This window comes from Protopterus annectens, chromosome 1.part0 (assembly GCF_019279795.1).
Source record: "Protopterus annectens isolate FY-2018-M chromosome 1.part0, PAN1.0, whole genome shotgun sequence".
Lineage (NCBI taxonomy): Eukaryota > Metazoa > Chordata > Ceratodontiformes > Protopteridae > Protopterus > Protopterus annectens.
Window position 1 is genome coordinate 1,174,689,817 of NC_056725.1, and position 20,044 is coordinate 1,174,709,860.

The following is a 20,044-nucleotide window of genomic DNA, read 5'->3' on the forward strand; positions in this document are numbered from 1 at the left end:
GAAGATATGCATGCAGTTTCAGGGCAAATAACTGTTCCACAGTCTTCCAGTGACTTGCACTGAAGGATGTAGTGTTTTCTCCTTAGTATGGGAATGGTGTGTAGTGTTTCACCATGTAACATTAAACATTATATACATAATGTCATACATGTGAAGTGGAAAAAGATTTTACTTCAGGCACAGCATAGGGCATTTCGAGGCAACAGGCTTCTTTCCCACATTATTATCATAAACAATAATAGAGGAGTAAAAAAAAATGAAAAAAAATGTACAGAGTAACACATGTCTGAAAGATGTATGCACCTGATAAAATTTATTTGGGAGACATCTTTCATCTCATACAAGTTTCTGAACACTGCAGTAAACAAAATGTATTCTTTATGGTACTGTTTTTCTTCAAATTTTGTCAAACTTTTTCATAACACAGGTCATACTGTTTGATACGTATATAAAGATCACATTTTAGGCTACTATTTACAAAGTTTTTGTTCTTGTTCATTCATTTAGTCAAGTCCAGTTCTTAGTGACCACAAAGACTTTAGCACACTAGGCCTGGCTGTCAACAACTGCTTCTTTTAAGTTGTTGCAAACTCATATTCATTACTTCAGTAATGCTGTCTGTCCAGCTTAGCATCTACTGACTCCATTTTCTTTTTGTCTTTGAGCTTTTCCAGTATCTTTGTCTTCTGTATTGAATGCTGTGTTTCCATTATGTGAAAGTATTTGTGGTGTAGTTTTCCTATCAAACATTTCTGTGAACAGTCTGGATTTTATGTCCCTAAGTATGGACTGTCTGATCTTCTTGGCAAGCAGTATTCAGTATATACTTCCCCTAACAGGGCACCTTATTCAGAATGCAGTGGTGCTGTCTCATTAACTATAATGTGCATGTTTATAATTTTGTAAAGTATGACCTGCAAGCACCCTGTCTGCATAATAATTCCAATATGCTTTTGTAACTCCAGGCCCTCAGATGTTATAGTGATCACAAATACAGGAGTTACGTACAACTGCTTGAAAAATTAACACTGTAGAAAAGAAAAAAAAAACAGTACAACAAAAAAAATGCACACACAAATTTGTTAGTAAAATTCAGATACTACAAAGCACTGTAGGCACAGGTGCAACAATTACTTAAATTGATAACTAGGTATAGTACGTGAAAATCAGTGCAGCAAGAAGAAAAATACTATATGTAACTTGAAAATTAGTGCAAAAAAAAAATACTGTGACACAACTTAAGTTGTACACGTAGACACAGTAGACCAATTCAGGTGCAGGTGGCACGGTTTTTGAACAGTGCAGAAGGCGGAAAAACAGTAGCAAACCAAAGAATGTAATCATGTAATACACTTTCAGTTTTTATTTCAGTTATTGTAGAACAGTGCCAGCTTTGGTGCCATAATTGCTTGGCCAGTGCATTTATAGGTAAAGTAAGTGCTGTGGGGCACAATTAGTGCAGAAGATAATAAGACATGAGACTGTTATATGATTAGTAAATGAATCAGTACAGTGATACAAAACAATACAGCATGAAGCAGCAAGAGGAGCACACAGGTATTCAGACTGCACTGTAAGAAGGGGAGAGTACAGTGCACTAGACCAGGATGGGGGCTAAGTAAATATGATTAGCTGATTTGGAATAGGAGTTTGTAAATAAGCACCCACTGGTTACTGTATAACATGGACTACAGCTTTGCTGATACTTCAACTCAGGTTAAACAACAGCAATGTTATGTAATGCAGTAGCCAATATAAACTTAAAGTACTGCCTCGCTACAAGCACATAAGTGCTGTGAACACTCCATATTTCCCTTATAAGAAAAAAGCTGCAAAAACAGTTCCATTGCATACAACACTAATCTCAACATTATCCGAAAAGGGGCGCTATCCTTATGTATGCATGTATATATCACTACTGCACACTATACCAGTAAGAGCTGGGAAAGAAAGGAGAATCTCATTCTTCTTATTTTGTCTTTGCTACAGCAATAACTTCTCGATAACCTGTACATGTCTGGAACCTACGTTACAGAGTTGGGAATTAATACAATAAAACAATACCACTCCTTAGCTAAACAGTGGAACTCTCTCCCGACATATCTACGCAACCTACCTAACCACACAAATTTCAAATATCAGCTACTCTCTCATCCAAATGGGAATGCCCTTGCCACGCTCCAACTTAATCCCCCCCCATTCCACCTTGCACTGACTCATCCAGCTACCTCTACTATTACTTCATCCCACCCAAAACAATCCCTCCCCTACTAAAAACTAACTTTCTCTTTAATATCTATTGTACTATACTCTCCAATATCAAATATACTATAACCCTCTCCATGCATATTTTCCAAACCTACTAATGTCTAGTAGCTATATATTTTGAAATGTTAAACCTACAATTGAGTTTATACAAAAATATTCACTTTATGTACATGTTGAAATTTCTGTATTGAATTATATCTTTTCATTTTTGTAACATTGTGACAAGCCAATTGCAAATATCATGGAGCTTATCTGTAAATGTTTAATTAGCTGTATGAACTATGTCCTTTTGTAACATGTGAAATGTAACTTGCAATTATTGTGGAGCTTTTCTCCCCAGGCCTCCACTGAAAACAGGTTCTTCTTGGCCCAATGGACATCCCCGGTCATCAAACTTAAATAAATAAATACCATTGTGGTAGTAAAGTAATCCTCATGTTCCCATCATAACATATGTAATGTACAGGACAGAGTGTTTAGACTGTAAAGACAAGATAGATGTCACAGTAAAATGGAAAGCATTTTGCACCAGCCATAACTTTGGTGAAGACAGGAAATTTCATATTGGGGAGTCATATGTGAACTTTTATGGACTTATAAAAGTTGTTGATGTTGATAGTGTGCCTTTCTGACATTAAAGCATGTATTCATACATTTCCTGAGCCTAATGATTTCTAAGTTGCACCAGCCATATGTATAGTAAACATTGTCCATGTCTTATAGCATCCAGTTAATGATTAGGCACTGTTATGTATTGAGAAACATGTGTTTTCAGTAAGTACAAAAGTACAGGCCAGAGAAGCTGTAGGCAGACTGCCTGAAGCCATACCTGAAATAATGGCCTTGTTTTGCTGCCGTTTTCCTTAATATCATAGTATAGCTTCAAAGCCCTGGTAGAACAGCAGTGCTGCCTTATCAAGAAGTGCTTTTGTTTTCAGGTTTTGCCATTTGATGCCTCTGTGCTGGAATTCATAGTAGTGTATACAAAGATGCAGAAAAAAGATCCATATTACTGCATTTTGTTCTTCCACTCATTTTAAAGGACAGTCTTACAAAGAATTTACATTCTGTATAAAAGTAGGGAGTCTTGACTGCAGGTTAGGTAACCTGAGAACCAGAGTTCGTTTAGAAGTTGGGGAAATGGATGAGTTAGCAGAGGGATGGGAGGGATTAACCAGAGATGGCTTTCCTATCCCAAGTGTCCACCGCTGCCATGTGAGGAGGCTTGAGTCTGTAGCAGCAAAAAAGGCCTGGAGAACAATAAGATGCTTTTGGATTGCAAATGAGCATTTCATGCTGCAGTCATGTACTGGTGAGTGTGTAGGAGCATGCCGTTACCACAGTAACCAGTACTACATGCCCCAGCCTTTTCATGAGACATCTGCTGCCACCAAGGGGACGGGAAGGGGTTAGCGAGGAGATGCCACTCTCACTTGGATAATGGCCTACCACCTGCTGGATTTCACCCTCCACTTCAGAAGAGGGGAAATGTTAGGGCTGATAAGTTGGGGGAGGAGACTGATGGTCAAAAAGGAAAGGAAGAAACTAAAAAAACAAAAAAAAAAAAAAAAGCAAAATATATTTTCTGTGCCATAGCTCTGAAAATAACATGCCTGAAGCCAAGCTGTCTTTTTTCCTTCAGATTTCTCCTTTGATCTATATCCATGACTTTTCACCAAACAAGGAAAAGGCTTGCTATTAGAAATTCCATTCATTTTAATGGGACTTCCACAGATAAAGCACTAGACCAAAACCTGTCAGACTTGTAAAGGGAGGTAAAAAGGTCATCATCCTTAGTGTAGCATTATTATTCATGGCTACAGAGAGCTTACTGTCTTCTGCACTGGTTCATCTGTGAAATTTTCTTAAATCTTCCTTAGGAGTGCAAAGGCAATGTTCCCTAATAAATACCAGGATAGATAAACCCTCAGATTCTGCCCATCCTTCATGCTGCCAGTCTTAAAACTAATGGCTTAATCACAGTTAAACTTCCTCTTTCTTAAACAACTATTTCTTTTTCTGACAGGCGCAGGACTTATTTGTGTGAAATGTTGATCTGACCAGTGGATTTATATGTTGTTTTATTTTGCTGGAGAATAAAAAATGTCATTAGATATGAGTAGTAAACTGCAACCATTCTTTCTGTACATTTTATAATGGTGAATGTGTAGTTTATTCTGACAAATGGGCTTTAAGCTCTCTGAGAAGCAGAAGCCTTCTCTTCTTTTACCATTTCTCCCTTAATATTGCCCTCTCTACCTTTGCATCAGTAATATCTAGTACTATCTTCTACTGTACTCTAACTCATGCTAATCTGTCCTCCTGCTAGTAATTCCTCCATGATTGTCTACCAGTATTCAGGTGTTCTGGACTTTTCATATGCACCCTATCTTCATCCCACTCACCCCAAGGGACTGTAGACTTCTGAATCCCCATTAGCTCATTATTTTTCGACCCTTCTTCAGACATTCTGCCATCCCCATTTACCTACCACTGGTAATCTCTGTCTGTTGTTAAACTTACAAGAACTGTCTCATTGTTTTAACAGACTTCTTATTCCTCTTAACATATTTCCTCTTTTGAACTTATCACCCTAAGTTTGCTAAATCCCTTCACTCAAAATCCGTTATAACCTCACTACCACTTCATTTGTATACTTGCAGCAAGCCTAGCATAAGTGTATATCATTTTATCGAAGTTTCATTACCGCGAACCTTTGTTCATCGAACCTTATACAGTGAAAATTCACTACCGCGAATGTTCAGTTCAATTAATAACTTTCCCAGGAAAAGTAATGACTTACGCAGCATTTGGACAGTCACACAAAGCACAGTATATATACTAACTCCGAGATCATACTACAGTGGGGAAAAGGGAACATTTCTGACACTGGGCAAGTCATTACTTTCCATGGGAAAGTAATTCTTTGAACTGAATGTTCGCAGAATTGAACGTTTGCTGTATAAGGTTGGATGAACAAAGGTTCACGGTAATGAACCTTCGACAAAATGAGATAGACCCGCCTAGCAGATAGCAGTGTCTGAGAAGCTAGCTTCAGAGAGAAAACATGAGAACAACATACCTATTTATCTCATGTAAATATTTACTCACAAAAATAGCTGTCCTTTCCCTTCTGTAGAAAACAAGCCCATCTCTCCTCTACAGTAAAGAATGTCTGGCCTCAACATTGCTTCTGTGTTTGCTTAGAAAAGCTTCTGCCTAATGCAGTAAATTCACACAGCCTTGTACAGTTTCCAGATTTAACATTCAAAGCCTAAGTTATGTATGCATTATCAGAAGAGCAAACTGCTAGTATGTTCCCTCTGTCCTTTGTGGCTAATGATACTCATTGGTGTGAAACTAAACCATAACATTCACCCAAACCCATGTCCTTCACCTCATGTATTAACTGTGAAGTGACATCTGTCCTTTTCATTACACCAGCTACAGACTGGTAACAACTAAGACACACGCTTCATCCTGAGAGATGCATACAGGTCAATGTATGATGCACAGTCTCAATGTTACCTATATAGTTTCTGTATGCTAGTCATGTCACAAGTGTGGCACAAGTGTGCAGTAAATTACAGTGAGCCCCAGGCACAATTAAGCAATAACTGAAGAGTGGGTGTAGATATATGAGGATTTACCCATGGTTGGTGTGGTTTGTTCACGAGGGTGAAGCCCGAGTGATTAAACAAAGCCAGCCGAGGGTAAATCCTCATATACCCACACCCACAAGTTGGCTGCTGCTATTATACAATGAAAGAAATTGCTTACCCTTCTTAAATAATGTCTTTGTATAACAGCGCCGTAGTGTTCCTCTGTTTTGTTTCCTCAGAGGCAGCTGGTTACTTCAAATCTAAGGAGGGGCTGCAGGAGGCAGGTGAATGGGTGGGGTCAATGGGAAGGGGTGTGGTCAACTAGAAAGGGGAGGAGCTATGCCCAAAACCACAAAAACTGTAACTTTAATTAAATATGCTGCCCTAGGTGCCAAACCGTCATTATGAGAGTTGAATCAAGACAAAATTAGGTGTAGAAGAAAAAAAATATTTCAATGCATTGGCTGCATGACAGCTTACTTAATAGCTAGATGGAAACAAAAAGGTTGTGAGGCATGAATTACTTTTTAAATACATTACTGGAATGCCAGTCAAAATCAAGTATAAGAAAAACAAGCAGCACTCAACTCAAACCACTTCTCCTTGTACTGCAGTTCTAACTATAATTTATATTCAGTTTTATTAAAGTACCAAGTAACATGCTGAAAGTAGCACTCTCTGTGATACCCCCACTTGTAAAAATGTTTCTTATCCAAAAAAGACCTGTTGCCTGACAACTATCTACTTGTTTCATGGGGAAAACATGATGAAAGTAAAAAATGAAAAGCAAACAAGAAACATGCTCAAGATACACTGCTTAAAGGATTACTGTACAGGTAATGGACCACACATGATAGACTGGCATTCTGTTTGGTTTACAGGTAAAGCCTGCAAAGATGACTGCAAGTCTCCAACAAATGTAATGAGCTTCTTAAAATAATGTAATCCTGTCCTTTATTACAAATACTGTCATATACATTTCAGTACCCAAGGCTTATACATTATCTAGTTATGTAAGTATTCTCTGCATGGCAACAACAGAAAGACTTTCAGTGTTGGCAATTCTTTAACAGTATGCTTATTAAAGCTTACTTGCATCTTACAATCTCAGATAAGCTTACCTGATGATCATTAAAGCATTGCTACTTAAACACAGAGCAACAGGCACTTTCTGAGTAATAATAAGCATAAACCAACAGTATAAAAATATGACAGAAACCAGAACATTCTGCAAAATCAAGGACAGAATAAAAGTAGCACTTGTGTCTACCTTGGATGGGGTGATACTCTGCACATTTACACTGCATAACTGCTCCTTGCCTTGCTTGGACACATCCAGAGTCACGACATGGGGGAGTGGGGTGCAACAAGTATGTCACAGTTTGAAATGTCTCTGGCTGACTTTGATGGCCCTGACAAATTTGTCATACCTCTCAACCTCAGAACAAGAAGTGGGACAAAGGCCCAAAAAATGAGGACAATTTTTAAATATTGCTCTTATAAACTTAGAAAGATAATAGAATAGTAGGTCTTGCATTAGTATGAATTTTCTGAAAGGTACGAAATCTGAAACTCAAATGTCTGTCATTATTTTCTAATTTCAGTCTTTAATGATTTGCCACTCATTTGCCAAAAAAAACCCACAATTTTATGAAAAATGGACCAAAAATGTGATGCAAAAATATAAAATAGCCACACAATATAGCTGGAAACCTGTCAAAGAAGGGACACTTTTTAAATATTAGTACTGCTAACTTGAGCAGCTGACAAAATAAAAGAATCTACATGCATTTCTGAAATGAAAGTAATCTATAACTCTGATTATTACAGTTATTTCTTAATTGTAAGCCCTCCACATTTTCTTCTAAAAATTGCCATTTTGCGGCGGGATTATTAGGGGAAGAGTAACATTTTGTGCCAAAATCGGGGACAGTTGAGAGGTTTGGATATGCAGGAACCTGTTAATGCAGGAAATCTGGACAAGGCGAAATATACTGGTGGAACATATAAACAGTACTATAAATTGTTGTATAAACTGAGACAATTGATAGAATAACAGGTCTTGCTTTAGCATGCATTTTTCTGAAGGTTATGAAGTCTGAAACTCAGTGTCTGTCATTATTTAGTGACTTAATTCCTAAATTATTTGCCAGAAAACCACACATTTTATGAGGAACAAACCAAAAATAAGAAGCAAAAATCTATTCATTCTGTGAAAATCTGGACAGTTGAGAGGTATAGTTCAGCCGAGGCTGTCTGAGTTTGCCACCTTTCCCCCTCACAAAATCATGGTCGAATGGAGCCTCCCCCCTGCAGCCATTCCAATGAACCATTACTTGGCTATTTCACCCCATTTACCATAAACACTAATGTGCATACTGCTTTACTTCTACGGTGATTTGAACTTCATTTGAAAGTTTTATTTTGCATTTTACAGCACAAACACTAAGACATCTGCTAAATAAAGCAATGCAATCTCACAATGAAAACAGACTTAGCATTAAAACTTCTCTGCCCTTGAAACTCACATTCATTGTAACAGCATTGAAACTCAGAATTTAAAGAAAATAAATTTTGCCAGTGGCAGATAAAGATTAACTTTGGGCTGTTTTCAAATCATGGGCCCCTTGGACACGAAACATACATGTGGTCTTTGATACACCTTCCTGATTGTATTAAACTATATTCCTTGTACAATATAGTACAGTTGTTAGAGGGTGTTTGAAATTAGTTTTGAACATTTTTCCAGTAAACAATGAAACAAAATGCATGCACCAATAATGACAAAATTGCCCAATTCAGAACATTTTTTCCAGTAAACAATGAAACAAAATGCATGCACCAATAATGACAAAACTGCCCAATTCAGAACATTTCTATCATAAAAGTCTACTCAAACTTCTACAGTCCACCAGTATCAGTAAATATGTACAATCTCTGAAGAAGTAAAAGTCATCTAAATAATTCCACATTAAAGAAATCTGTAACTAATGAAGAGGTTGCTGCTAGCAAACAACTTTATATTTCATTGTTTCATCTACAAATAAAGTACCTGTTGCCCTTGAGGAATAAATTGCCCAAGTTGCATTAAAAAAACGATAAGCTAGTAATAATGCAATAGGGAACAGATGGCAAACTGATAACAGGTTCATAGTTACTAGGTATCTTCACCAAAAAGGACTGCAGCATCCACCCCCTTTACAATACAGTACAGTATCAGCAATGCATTTACCTACTTTGGGAGTAGAACCCACAGCCTTCTGCATTAAAAGCAAGTATGCTACCTATTGTGCTATTAACAAGACAAGCAGACTTAGCATAAGCAGCACTAAACTTTTGTTCCCCTGCAGCTCTCAGCTTCCTGTAAAATCTACTTGACACTCAGCTGCATCTCTGAACTTTGCAGCACAAGGAATCTGGAAAAATCTGAAATTTGGGGGGGAGGGGGCAAAAGACCAAAACACAGGGACACATTTTAAACATTGCTTGTATAATATTGGAAAGTGGTTAGAATAAAATGCTGTGTTACCACCATACATTTCACTGCCAAGTATTGAACCCAGGACCCTCTGCAAAACGGGCAACATACCACTACATCAAATCATATGTTTTCTGAAAGAAAGGAAGACTGAAACTTAAATGGCTATCATTTAGTGAATTCAGTTCTCACCATAGCCGTCAACATCTTAGCACAAAACATCTGAACAAAGCCAATAATGGGGGAATACAGCCCCCAAACATATTCAGTGAATTCAGTTATCACCATAGCTCTCAACCTTGGCACAAAAAACCTGGACGAAGCCAATAATGGGGGAATACAGTCCAAAAAATAGGGACAAATATCCAGTGAGGACACCAGAGCAAACCCACACAAACACAGGGAGGACATGCAGACTCCACACAGAAGGCACCCCAGTCAAGAATCAAACCAGACAACCTTTAGCTGTTAGACAACAATGCTATCACTGCACTACTGGCTGTGTTAAGTAACAAAAATACAGAAATCACAGATTTTATGAGGAACAGAACAGAAAAAATATGAGGCAAAAATCTGCAAATGTTTTTCAAATGGTGGTGGGTAGGGAATTCAGGCTCTTGCCAGGTGGGCCCAGGGTACAGGGTTCAAGTCTTATTCTCTACCCACCACCATGTAGCAACTGGGGCATTTTACACACAGACACACACACACACACACACACACACACACACACACACACACACACACACACACACACACACACCTCCATGAACTGTCCTTTGCAACACACACACACACACACACACACACACACACACACACACACACACACACACACACACACACACACCTCCATAAACTGTCCTCTGCAACACCCACATCCTACCTTCCTTCCGTAGCAGCCCGATCACCTCAATATCTCTGAGTCCACAGCCTGCGCATCTGTAGCAGCCTGCCTTAAGTTCTTCGTAGCCCAATCACCTCTGCAAGCTAGGTCCGCAGCCCGCGCAGGCTGTTTCTGGATTTCCCCGCAAGATGTGAGTAGGCTGGAGCCTACAGCTGATCCGGTGTGCTTACAGTCTGTGCGATTGTCACCACACAGACCTCTGGGCTGGCAGGGAGGAGTTTCCTTCCTTCCCTATCCGGACTGCCTAACTGAGCAGTCTGGTGTTCAGGAACTCAGCACGCATGCATGGAGTTCTGGACTGCCTAACACAGCAGTCAGGAACTCAGCACGCATGCACGAGTTCCGAGACATGAATTGTGTTTTTTTTATTGTTTTATTTTCATTTTGTACAGTGGGGGGACATTTCTTTTTACAGGTGGGGGGGCTGCAGTCCTGTAGCACGAGCCGCCCCTGTCTTCCACATTTATTGATGTATTGTGCATGTGTACGGGACTTAACATTCTCACACTTGCACAGTATTTCAGTGCTGTTCAATAGAAGTAATGGAGAAAAGAGAATCTCCACTGTTTTTTTTTTGTTTTTTTGTTTTTTTTTTACTATAACATCTGGAATCTGCACAGTTCAGAGGTATGAGACTCTGCTGAGACAGCGATGAAATACAAGGAAAATCAGATACATTTATGTTTCTTTAGTTTTGCAGACTGTAACTGATCTTCATTGTATTTGGTCTGTCCTCCTTATACACCTCTTCAACCTTTTAGCTCAAGAAATGTGGATAAAGCCTTAAATAACAGGAGCAAAAGTCTCAAAATAGGGACAGATTGTAAGTGTTGCTCTTATAAACTTAACTGCTAAAATAACAAGATTTTTGTTAGCATGCATTGTCTGTAGTATATGAAGTCTGATACTCAAGTGTGTGTCATTAGTGACTTCACTCTTCAGTTATTTGTCAGAAAACCACAAACTGTATGAGGAACAAATGAAAAATATGAGACAGAAATTTGGACAGTTGAGAGGTGTGCCTCTGTATCATATATCAATAGAAAAGGTTTGCTTAATGTTACTTTAGCAGCCAGACTTTTTTCTATAGGTATATACTCAATTTGCAGTGGACATGCTGGTTGATCTGTCCAATCAGTGTGCATGTTTTTGAATAACAACGACTCATCATTGTATAGTGGAATATAACAAATTCTTGGCCCATTCAACTGCCATCACAGAGTTTGTGTCTACAAAAGTAGGATTTAACTTATGATCAGACATTCAGCAATCAAATTTTGTTTTAAAACTGACTTAAGAATATAGCCTGTAACTCCTGTTGGTGATCTGTTCCATAGCCACGCTGTTCAACTATCATCATTACAGCATCTTTCCATTTCCATTCATTTCCTTCCTCTTTTCCATCTCCTGCATCCCTTCCACATCCTCTCTCTGCCTGCATGTCTGCTCCTTTCCTGCCCATGTCCTCTCACTCCTCTCTCCTCCTCTCCTCTTCTCTTCCTTAGCATCCCTCTCCTCTTCATCTCATTCCTCCATCATCCCTCCATCTCATCCATCCCCCAATCTACCCACATGTCCCTCTCCTCCAATCTTCTCTCGCTGTCAATGTCTCCAAACTGTCCTAATCCACCTCCTCTCCTCAACACATCTCTCCATCCTCTATATCTTTGCCTCTAACACATCCAAATCTTAACTTAACTCCACTCCTCTTCCTCCAGCCTCTGCTGCCATCCTGCCACACTCACCCACTGTCAATGTGCCACTGTCTGTCTCATATCTCACTACACTCTTCACTGTAGACCTTCTCTTTCCTACCTGATACTCATCTCCACACATTCCACCCCTGCCCTCTTCTCTTTCCATTCACTCTTTCTCTCTCCTCTCTTCCTCTCTTCTTCACTCTCCTCCACTTTTCACCACTACTCCTTAAACTTTTTCTTCGTCCACCTTTTCTAACTCTACCATCTCTACCCCCTCCTCACCCCTCCTCTCATTTCTCTCTACATATATTCTATCTTACTCTCTCTCTCTCCCTCTCCTCTGCTCTCTCTCCTCAGCCTCTCTCCTCTAGAGTCTCTCCCCCTCCTCAGATCCTCTCTCTCACTACATCTCACTCTCAGATCACAATGTCATCAGTCTGACGTCATCTGTCTCCCTGATCTCATCTGTCTGTCATCTGTCAACCTGTGCATCACCACCAGGACTAAGAGCTGATCCTCTCAATCCCCCACCTAATAACACCCCCCTGTCCTCCCCCACTGTCTCCACCACTACTACACTCCCCTCGCACATATCCTACCTCCACTCATCTGTACTACTCTTACACTATCTACTCTTCACACTTCCTACACAACTCTTCTCTAGGCACCCTGTCATATCCTTTCTCAAGTCTACAAGACACACAGCAACAGTGCAACTCCTTTCCTTCCTTTCTCTTCTTTCTCCATCAACACTCTCAGAGCAAACATTGCATCTGAGTGCTTTTTCCTGGCATGAAACCACCATACTGATCATCAATCATCCTCACCTCCTTAAACCTCTTTCACTTCCACTCTCTTCAAACTAACTTCTAATCAGTTTTATCCCTCTGTAGTTACTGCAGCTCTGCACATCACCCTTATTCTTAAAGATAGGCACCAAAACACTATAAAAACTATAAAAATTATAATTATAATTGTAATTATATATGCTTCAGACTTATATGTTTTATCATATATGTTCTCTATACTAGATTATAGTGAACTATAATGAATATATGAATTTAGTAATGCTTGGAATGAATTTATTAATATGGCACACAGGAAAAGATGTCATCATTTTATGCATATTTAAATCTGGTTTTTGTATGGAGTAGTATTGGTCTGAAGAAGCCCATAAGGGTGAAAGTGCTTGCCAGTTCTTTACATATCTGTGAATTAAATATTTTTACATCTATTGGACTGCCTTCTTGTCGATTTATTCCAGAAATATTTGTATATGTGGAGGAACCCTCTTGGCCCTGGCGTGCTCCTGAGCTCCGTTTGTGTGTTTATTCTTTATCTTTTGTGCTACGAGACCACTTGTGTCTGGGTAGTTATCTTTGTACTTTTATAAAGGTTTATAGGTTCATAGATTCATAGAGTTGTACTAGGTTAACTGCCCTTGTGGGCCATTTTAAGCTTAGCCAATTAGCCTACATGAGAATCAAACCCTGCACCTTATATGAAAGTATTTTATAATGTGGATAAGAAATGTGATACTGTTTTTAAAAGGAAGCAAAATAAAATATTTAAGGATATAAAACACTGTAAAAATAATGATGTTTATCCTATTAAAAACCAGGCCACATTATATAAAGGTAAAAGGTTTCATTTTATTCATGACCTTGTGGATTTCACCAATGATGTAGGTGATTCCTATTTGTAGTGTGACATTGAGCATTGCTTGGTAGGAGAAGCGGAGTATCCGAATTCTACCTCTGGTAATCATGATCAACAGAATTTTTTGACCCTTCGCTGGTCAGAATGGCTGGCAAGCCATTCCAAACACTATATGGACTCCATGCCAAGCTCCTTTCATGTTAGCCAGGACAACTACCACCCTAGGAAAGTTCAGGGGAGGAGGCAGCAATAGTTATGGAGGAGAATGGATTGGTTGTTTCTTTCAAGGGTTACCACATTTTTAACTATTTAACCAAAAAAAAAAAAAAAACAAACCATGGAACTGTAAAAACATCAAAAACAAAAATTTTAATCTGATGACGTCTGCAGTGAACAAGTGGATAAAAGCACTCATTTTTTCAATAAAAATCATACCTGAAGCTAGTGGGTGCCTCCGTTTTTTTATTTTTTTGTTTTTGACACTTTTAACTATACAAACAAGTTTATCACCAAGGGATTATTTTTCCCTTTTTCAAAAGGGGTTAATATTTGTCCCCTCTAGAGACCTTGATGTAGTTGATTCCTTAGCTGAGGCGAAATTATTTACAAGAAAACTAAATTTAACAGTTTATTTTGACAAGAACAAGTATAATGTGAACTCAACAACACCCCATTATTAATATATTTGAAAAGGCTGCTGTTGATGATATGATATACAGATCAACTCTGCAAATCTCACTTTTTTCACCCTAATTTAACCAGAAATGAAAGAGCACGTTTGGATAGTTTGCTGAAGGACAGGTAATTTCGTATAATGAAACCTGGCAAAGGGATTGGAACCATCCTTTTCTACTCTTTGGACTATTCTAGTGCCATGTTTAATATTTGACATAACACTGTCACTGACACTTTAATTTCTAGAAACAAAATCAATATTGCTTCTGCAAGAATTGAATCTTATCTAGAAGAATTTTTACTCAATCATAGACTAGACCCAGAGACATATAACTTTTTGAAAATTGCCAAGCTGATTATGCCAACAGTTTTTGGCATACCTAAAATTCATAAATATATTGATACCCCCCCCCCCCTTTTAGACCAATAGTAGCCACACAGTGTTCAAAGATGTACCCATTGTCTGTGTCATTTTATCATTGGTAAAAGCTTGTTTACAAAATGGTCCCACATTTACTTATTGATTTGTAGGATTTTTTAGGGCAACGTAAGAACGTTTTATGGAACAAAGATTTGATTTTTCTTACTATCAATGTCATGGATTTATTCACAATTATACCTAAAGATAAAGGTCTTGAATTATTTCATAACAGCTTGATAGAGTTTGCTTCTTTTTCTAAAGACATAATTAATTTGATAGTAGATACAATCTCTTTGGCCTTAGAAAATAATTATATTTTCTTTGAAGGTGAACTTTTTAAACAAACCAGAGGTGTAGCTATGGGCACAGCAAGTGTCCCAGTATACGCTAACCTTGTTTTATTGGACTGGGAAAAGAAGTTTATGTTTAAGTCTGTACTGTTTAAACACACTAAATTAAAAGTGAAGTTTTTGGATTGCATTTTTATTTTATCGAATGGTTCAGAGCATCAAATACTCCCTTATTGAGTATTTCAAACCGCGGTGGTAGTGCTGCGGTAGCGTTGTCGCCTCACAGTAAGACGCTGTCCGGTTTGATTCTCAGCTAGAGCGTCTTCTGCATGGAGACATGCGTGAATGGGCGTACCTTCGTTGAAGGTTGTGCGTCAGGCCTGGCAAGCCGGTACGTAAAAATCAACTGCCAATCATTAGCGGACCGGAGTTCCGCTGTGGCGACCCCTAACCGGGAAAAAGCCGAAAGACACAAAAAACTGCCTTTATAAAGTTTACTTTTAGCTTTGATAAGTGCAAGATTAGTTACCTCGACACTATGATTATTCACAGGGATAGAGGTTTTAAGTCCAAAATATATAGAAACTCTACCTTTATTAATTCATATTTACACTTTTCTAGTTGTCATCCCCTTTCCTAAAAATAGAGTTTAGTGAAAGGGCAATGCATAAGGGTAGCCAGGATGACTTCACACAAGGTGGCTCTTTCTACTGAACTAGACAAAGTAGCCAATATGTTTATGGCTAGAGGTTATCCGGAGTTATTAGTGAAAGAAATAAGTTGTAATATTCAGGCTGAATGGGGTTTTAAATGCATGATATTATTATGGGTTGAATTGACAAATTTTGCTTTGTGTAAACCCACTGGCAGTTTTGAAACAGCATTGGTGATTCAGTATAGTTGCCCTTCTGGAGATATTACAGATATTGTCAGGAAAATTTGGAGCATCTTAAGGGCTAGTTCTACTATTTTTAATTTGTTGAGAGCAGAACCATCTTTTATATATAAAACAGCCCGTACTTTTAAGAATTTATTGGAATCAGGTGTTACTTACAAGATAGCAGTTCTCACATTTAAGTATCTGACTACGAAGTGTGTTTTTTGTAAGCAGTGTCCATATATTTTGGAGGGTGAAACTTTAACTTTGGTGAACAGTTTCCATTCCAGGTTACTACTGTTTAAGGATAACTGTTCCTTCAAGGGTATTGTTTATATTGTTAAGTGTTCAGGATGTCCTGCCTTTTACCTGGGAAAGACCGAACATTGCCTATGAATCTATGAGCATTATTACAACATTCTGAATGAAAATGAGAACAACTCTTTATTTAAACACACTTTAACTTGTTCCACCTATAACAAATTCTGTTTTGCTATTTTAGAACATGTGAAACCTAGCCCTCGTGGAGGTGACCAGGAGGTTCTGTTGGAATATGAAGAACTGCTATGGCAGTTCAAGCTTCAGGCCATCAGTTTTCCTGGTTTAAATGAAGACATTTATTTTCAACCCTTACTTCAGTTAATCACTTAAACTGTAATGATATTTTTTATTTGGAGTCATAAAAATCATATTTTTAGATGTATATACATTTTTAACATTGCATGTATGAAAAATTTATTTAATTAAGGGTTGGTGCCTTTAAGAACAGTGTTTTCATTGTCTTTATCATTTAATGAATGATTACAAGTTAGTATAAAAGGATTGGACTGATTGGTAATGTTTTTCTGACGAAGTCCCATTTTTATGGTGACAAAAGCGCTCAATAAACTGTTTGGTGCCTCTTATATATGTTTCTGAATCATTTTGGAGCCTTCCTCCTGGAGTTACATTTATGTTGTTTTATATATATATATATATATATATATATATATATATATATATATATATATATATATATTTAGACACGTATACATAGAACATTTCATTATACGTGGAACAAGATAGAGTTAATTATCTAACTAAATCACTGGACAGAATGTGCTATATTTATCTTGGAGAAGTAGATTCCTGAAATTGGAGTAGGTAATGTAGAGTTGATGTTAATAGGTAGCAGACTTCAGTTGGTGAGTGAAGGAGATACTAATGAAACTACTTTAACCTGTTTATTAGCTTTTTGTACAACTAGTACAGTATTAGTAAGTATAGGAGTGTTTTTTGGAAGCTGATCAGTTATATATGCATACACAGTTCTTTGCGTTTTTTAGGTAGCTCTTTAGTTCATCTAGAAATACTTTACTGTTTGACTTTCATCTGATTTCCCGAAGGTTTGAGTTCCATAATTTACATACAAAAAGTCAGTGAATGTCCTTGTCAGTTATTTGATTTCATTGTAATCAATAGATGTTGATGAGACGATAGTGATCTAGAAGGATTAGATCTTGGGCCAAATTTCAAATGGTGGGCTATTGGGCTATTTTGAGTTGAGAGAAAGTGGTGTTATTTTGTAGCTCTAACCAATTTGTTTTATAGTACTAGACAGTGATGTGCTCTGTTTGGTAAACTAGCAATGATTTTGGATATTTTGTTATAGCATTGTTTGACTGTGTAAAGCTGACACTTTGTTAAGATTGATAAATCACATAAAAGGCTAGAAGTATGAGTGTTGAAGCTGATGCTAACCTAACATGCCCTGGTAAGTATGATTATGATCTGTGTAGCATTCCAAGCTGTTTATTACTTTTAGCTTTGACAGGGTCTGTGTTGGTCGAACCTTAGATTATGGTCTATTATGACACCTACAAAGTTATTTAATTTGGGTAACCTTGTCTATAGTTATGGCTTGTAGTGATGCAATTTTGAAATAATTGTCTCAATTTTGTGTTGTACCAATATTAAACAAGATTAATTTTGCTTTGTTTGCAATTAGATGTAGATGTGATACTTTGAAGTATTTTTCAGTATTATGAAGGACTTGTATATAGGTTTGAAGCTGGCTTAATGTTTTCTTTGGGCACATAATTGTGGAGTCATCTGCATATTGTTCTAATGATGCATTAGTAATGATTTTATACACGTTATTGATAAACATTTTGAATGAGTGGACACAGAATGGAGCCTCGAATTACACATATTTATATGGGTTGAAATGTGGAGTAAGTTTGTTGCCACTCTATACATTGTGGCCTTCCATGCTAGTAACTAACAGACCATTATAGTGATTCATATATAGTCCTAATAATCTGTTTAAAATCAGCTGGTGGAAGACTGTGTCAAAAGCTTCTGATAAGTTTTAATAGACAGAAGCTACTAGTTACCCTCATTTTTTATGTTGACGTATTATGCCAAGATATCTGGGTAGGGCAGTTCGTATGCTTTGCCATGGACAAAAAGGTGTTGTTTGGGAGAGTGACTAAGCTGTTGTGTAGTAAGTGACTAAAGAATTATTTGTACATACATTTTTTAAAGATTTTAGAGTTGGTAGATGATATGACTATGGGTATGTAGTTTGACATTTCCTCTGATGCTCCACCTTTCTATAGGGGGGTAATGTAAGATTGCCTCCAGACTGTAGGCACATATTTTTCTTGTATATCTCTGCTAATAGATATTGTTATAGAGCAAGCTATAGCCCCAGCTGCAGTGGGTAGGTAATCACCTTGTTAAGTAATTGGGTACTAAGGTGGTGTTTTTCTTTTTTTAACTATTTTGTTGATACAGTTAACTGGGACAGTATGTATGTTGAAAGACCTTCACTGGAATGCATTGCTGTTGTTTGAAGGTATGGGGTTGGCTTGGTTAATTACTGAGGTGGCATATTGTATGAAATGCAAATTCATTCTACATTCATTATACAGGCAGTGGTGTAATTTTATTAATGTGGTAATAGATTTGGTGAGCATTTTTATGTGGAGTTATTAAATTTATGGTATAATTCCAAAATGTTTGAATTAGTCTTATGAAACTTTATACAGTAATGAAAAAAATAATTTTGCTTTTCTGTATCATTCTTTTTATGCCGGCCTTGTTTAGATATTTTTATTAAAATATTAAGACATAGGTATAAATAATTAATAGAAAAAACATATTGACATTTTTCTGTTTACATACATTATACATTACATGTTCTCTTTCGTTATAATAATTGTGTTTTAGTCCAACATTACATAAGTCATTCAGTTCCAGCCTTCCGAATAAATTCCCGGGCCTAAATGCTAAGGTCCCTTTAAAACCTGCACTGAAAGGGTGTAGACATCAAAGTTAGCTATGAGCTCTTTGATTACATTGGCTGTCAGATGTTTAAATTTGTCAGCTTTTTTGTGGATGCAAGGATCTGTTGAAAGCTATTGCCAAAGCGCTTGTCCTTGTTTTTGTATTTAAACTACTGACTTTTACAGAACATTTTAATTCTATTCTGTTAAAAAAATCTGTTTTTACACTTCCACTGGAGTGACTTTGTTTATGCTTATTCTGTTTTGTCACTAAGTGTTTGGTGGTGTGTTTGGTGGTGTGTTTTCTTAGTTTATTTATTCCCTTAAATCACACACCTCCTGGACATTATTCTGCATGTATTGTTTCCAAAAATTCCATTTATTTCTATGTATTTGGTCTTTCCCTTTTCTGAATAACCCTCTTCCAGGTGTTTTATCTTTTTTTCAGTGTTCAATACTAAAAATACAGTTTGTTTAGATTTAGATGTCCATTTTCTAGTAATTGCTTTTTTGGTAGACAGTAATTTTAAACTTAATAAACCCTTTCTATGTCTAGGCAATTCAGATACTGTGTCCCAGTTCAAAAGAATAATTTCCTTAATTACGGCTATTTGTTCCCCCAGTAATTCTGATAGAGAAGTCTGGAGGGATTTTTTTTTAATCTGCCAGCTCATTACACTCCCAAAAAACATGCTCACACTTAACTGTCGTTGTATGCTGTTCTTGAGGATGTTATAGTACTGCAGTATTATGAGTGTATTCTCTTTATTCTATCCTTTCTACGCTTTGGTTGTTAGGGCCATTTGTTTTTGATTTCTGATATTAGCTACTGAGTGGGTCTATGTTTTATTCTGTTATAGTGCATGAAGTACAATGATAACACCCCAGTATTCGGAAA

General features: G+C 37.4%; 1 protein-coding gene across 1 annotated transcript in view; it reads left to right on the forward strand.

Moving 5' to 3' along the window:
- SCML4 (Scm polycomb group protein like 4) overlaps positions 1 to 20,044 on the forward strand; it is a 1,377,708-nt gene that overhangs the window by 1,348,103 nt on the left and 9,561 nt on the right. The gene's annotated exons all lie outside the window — the stretch shown is intronic.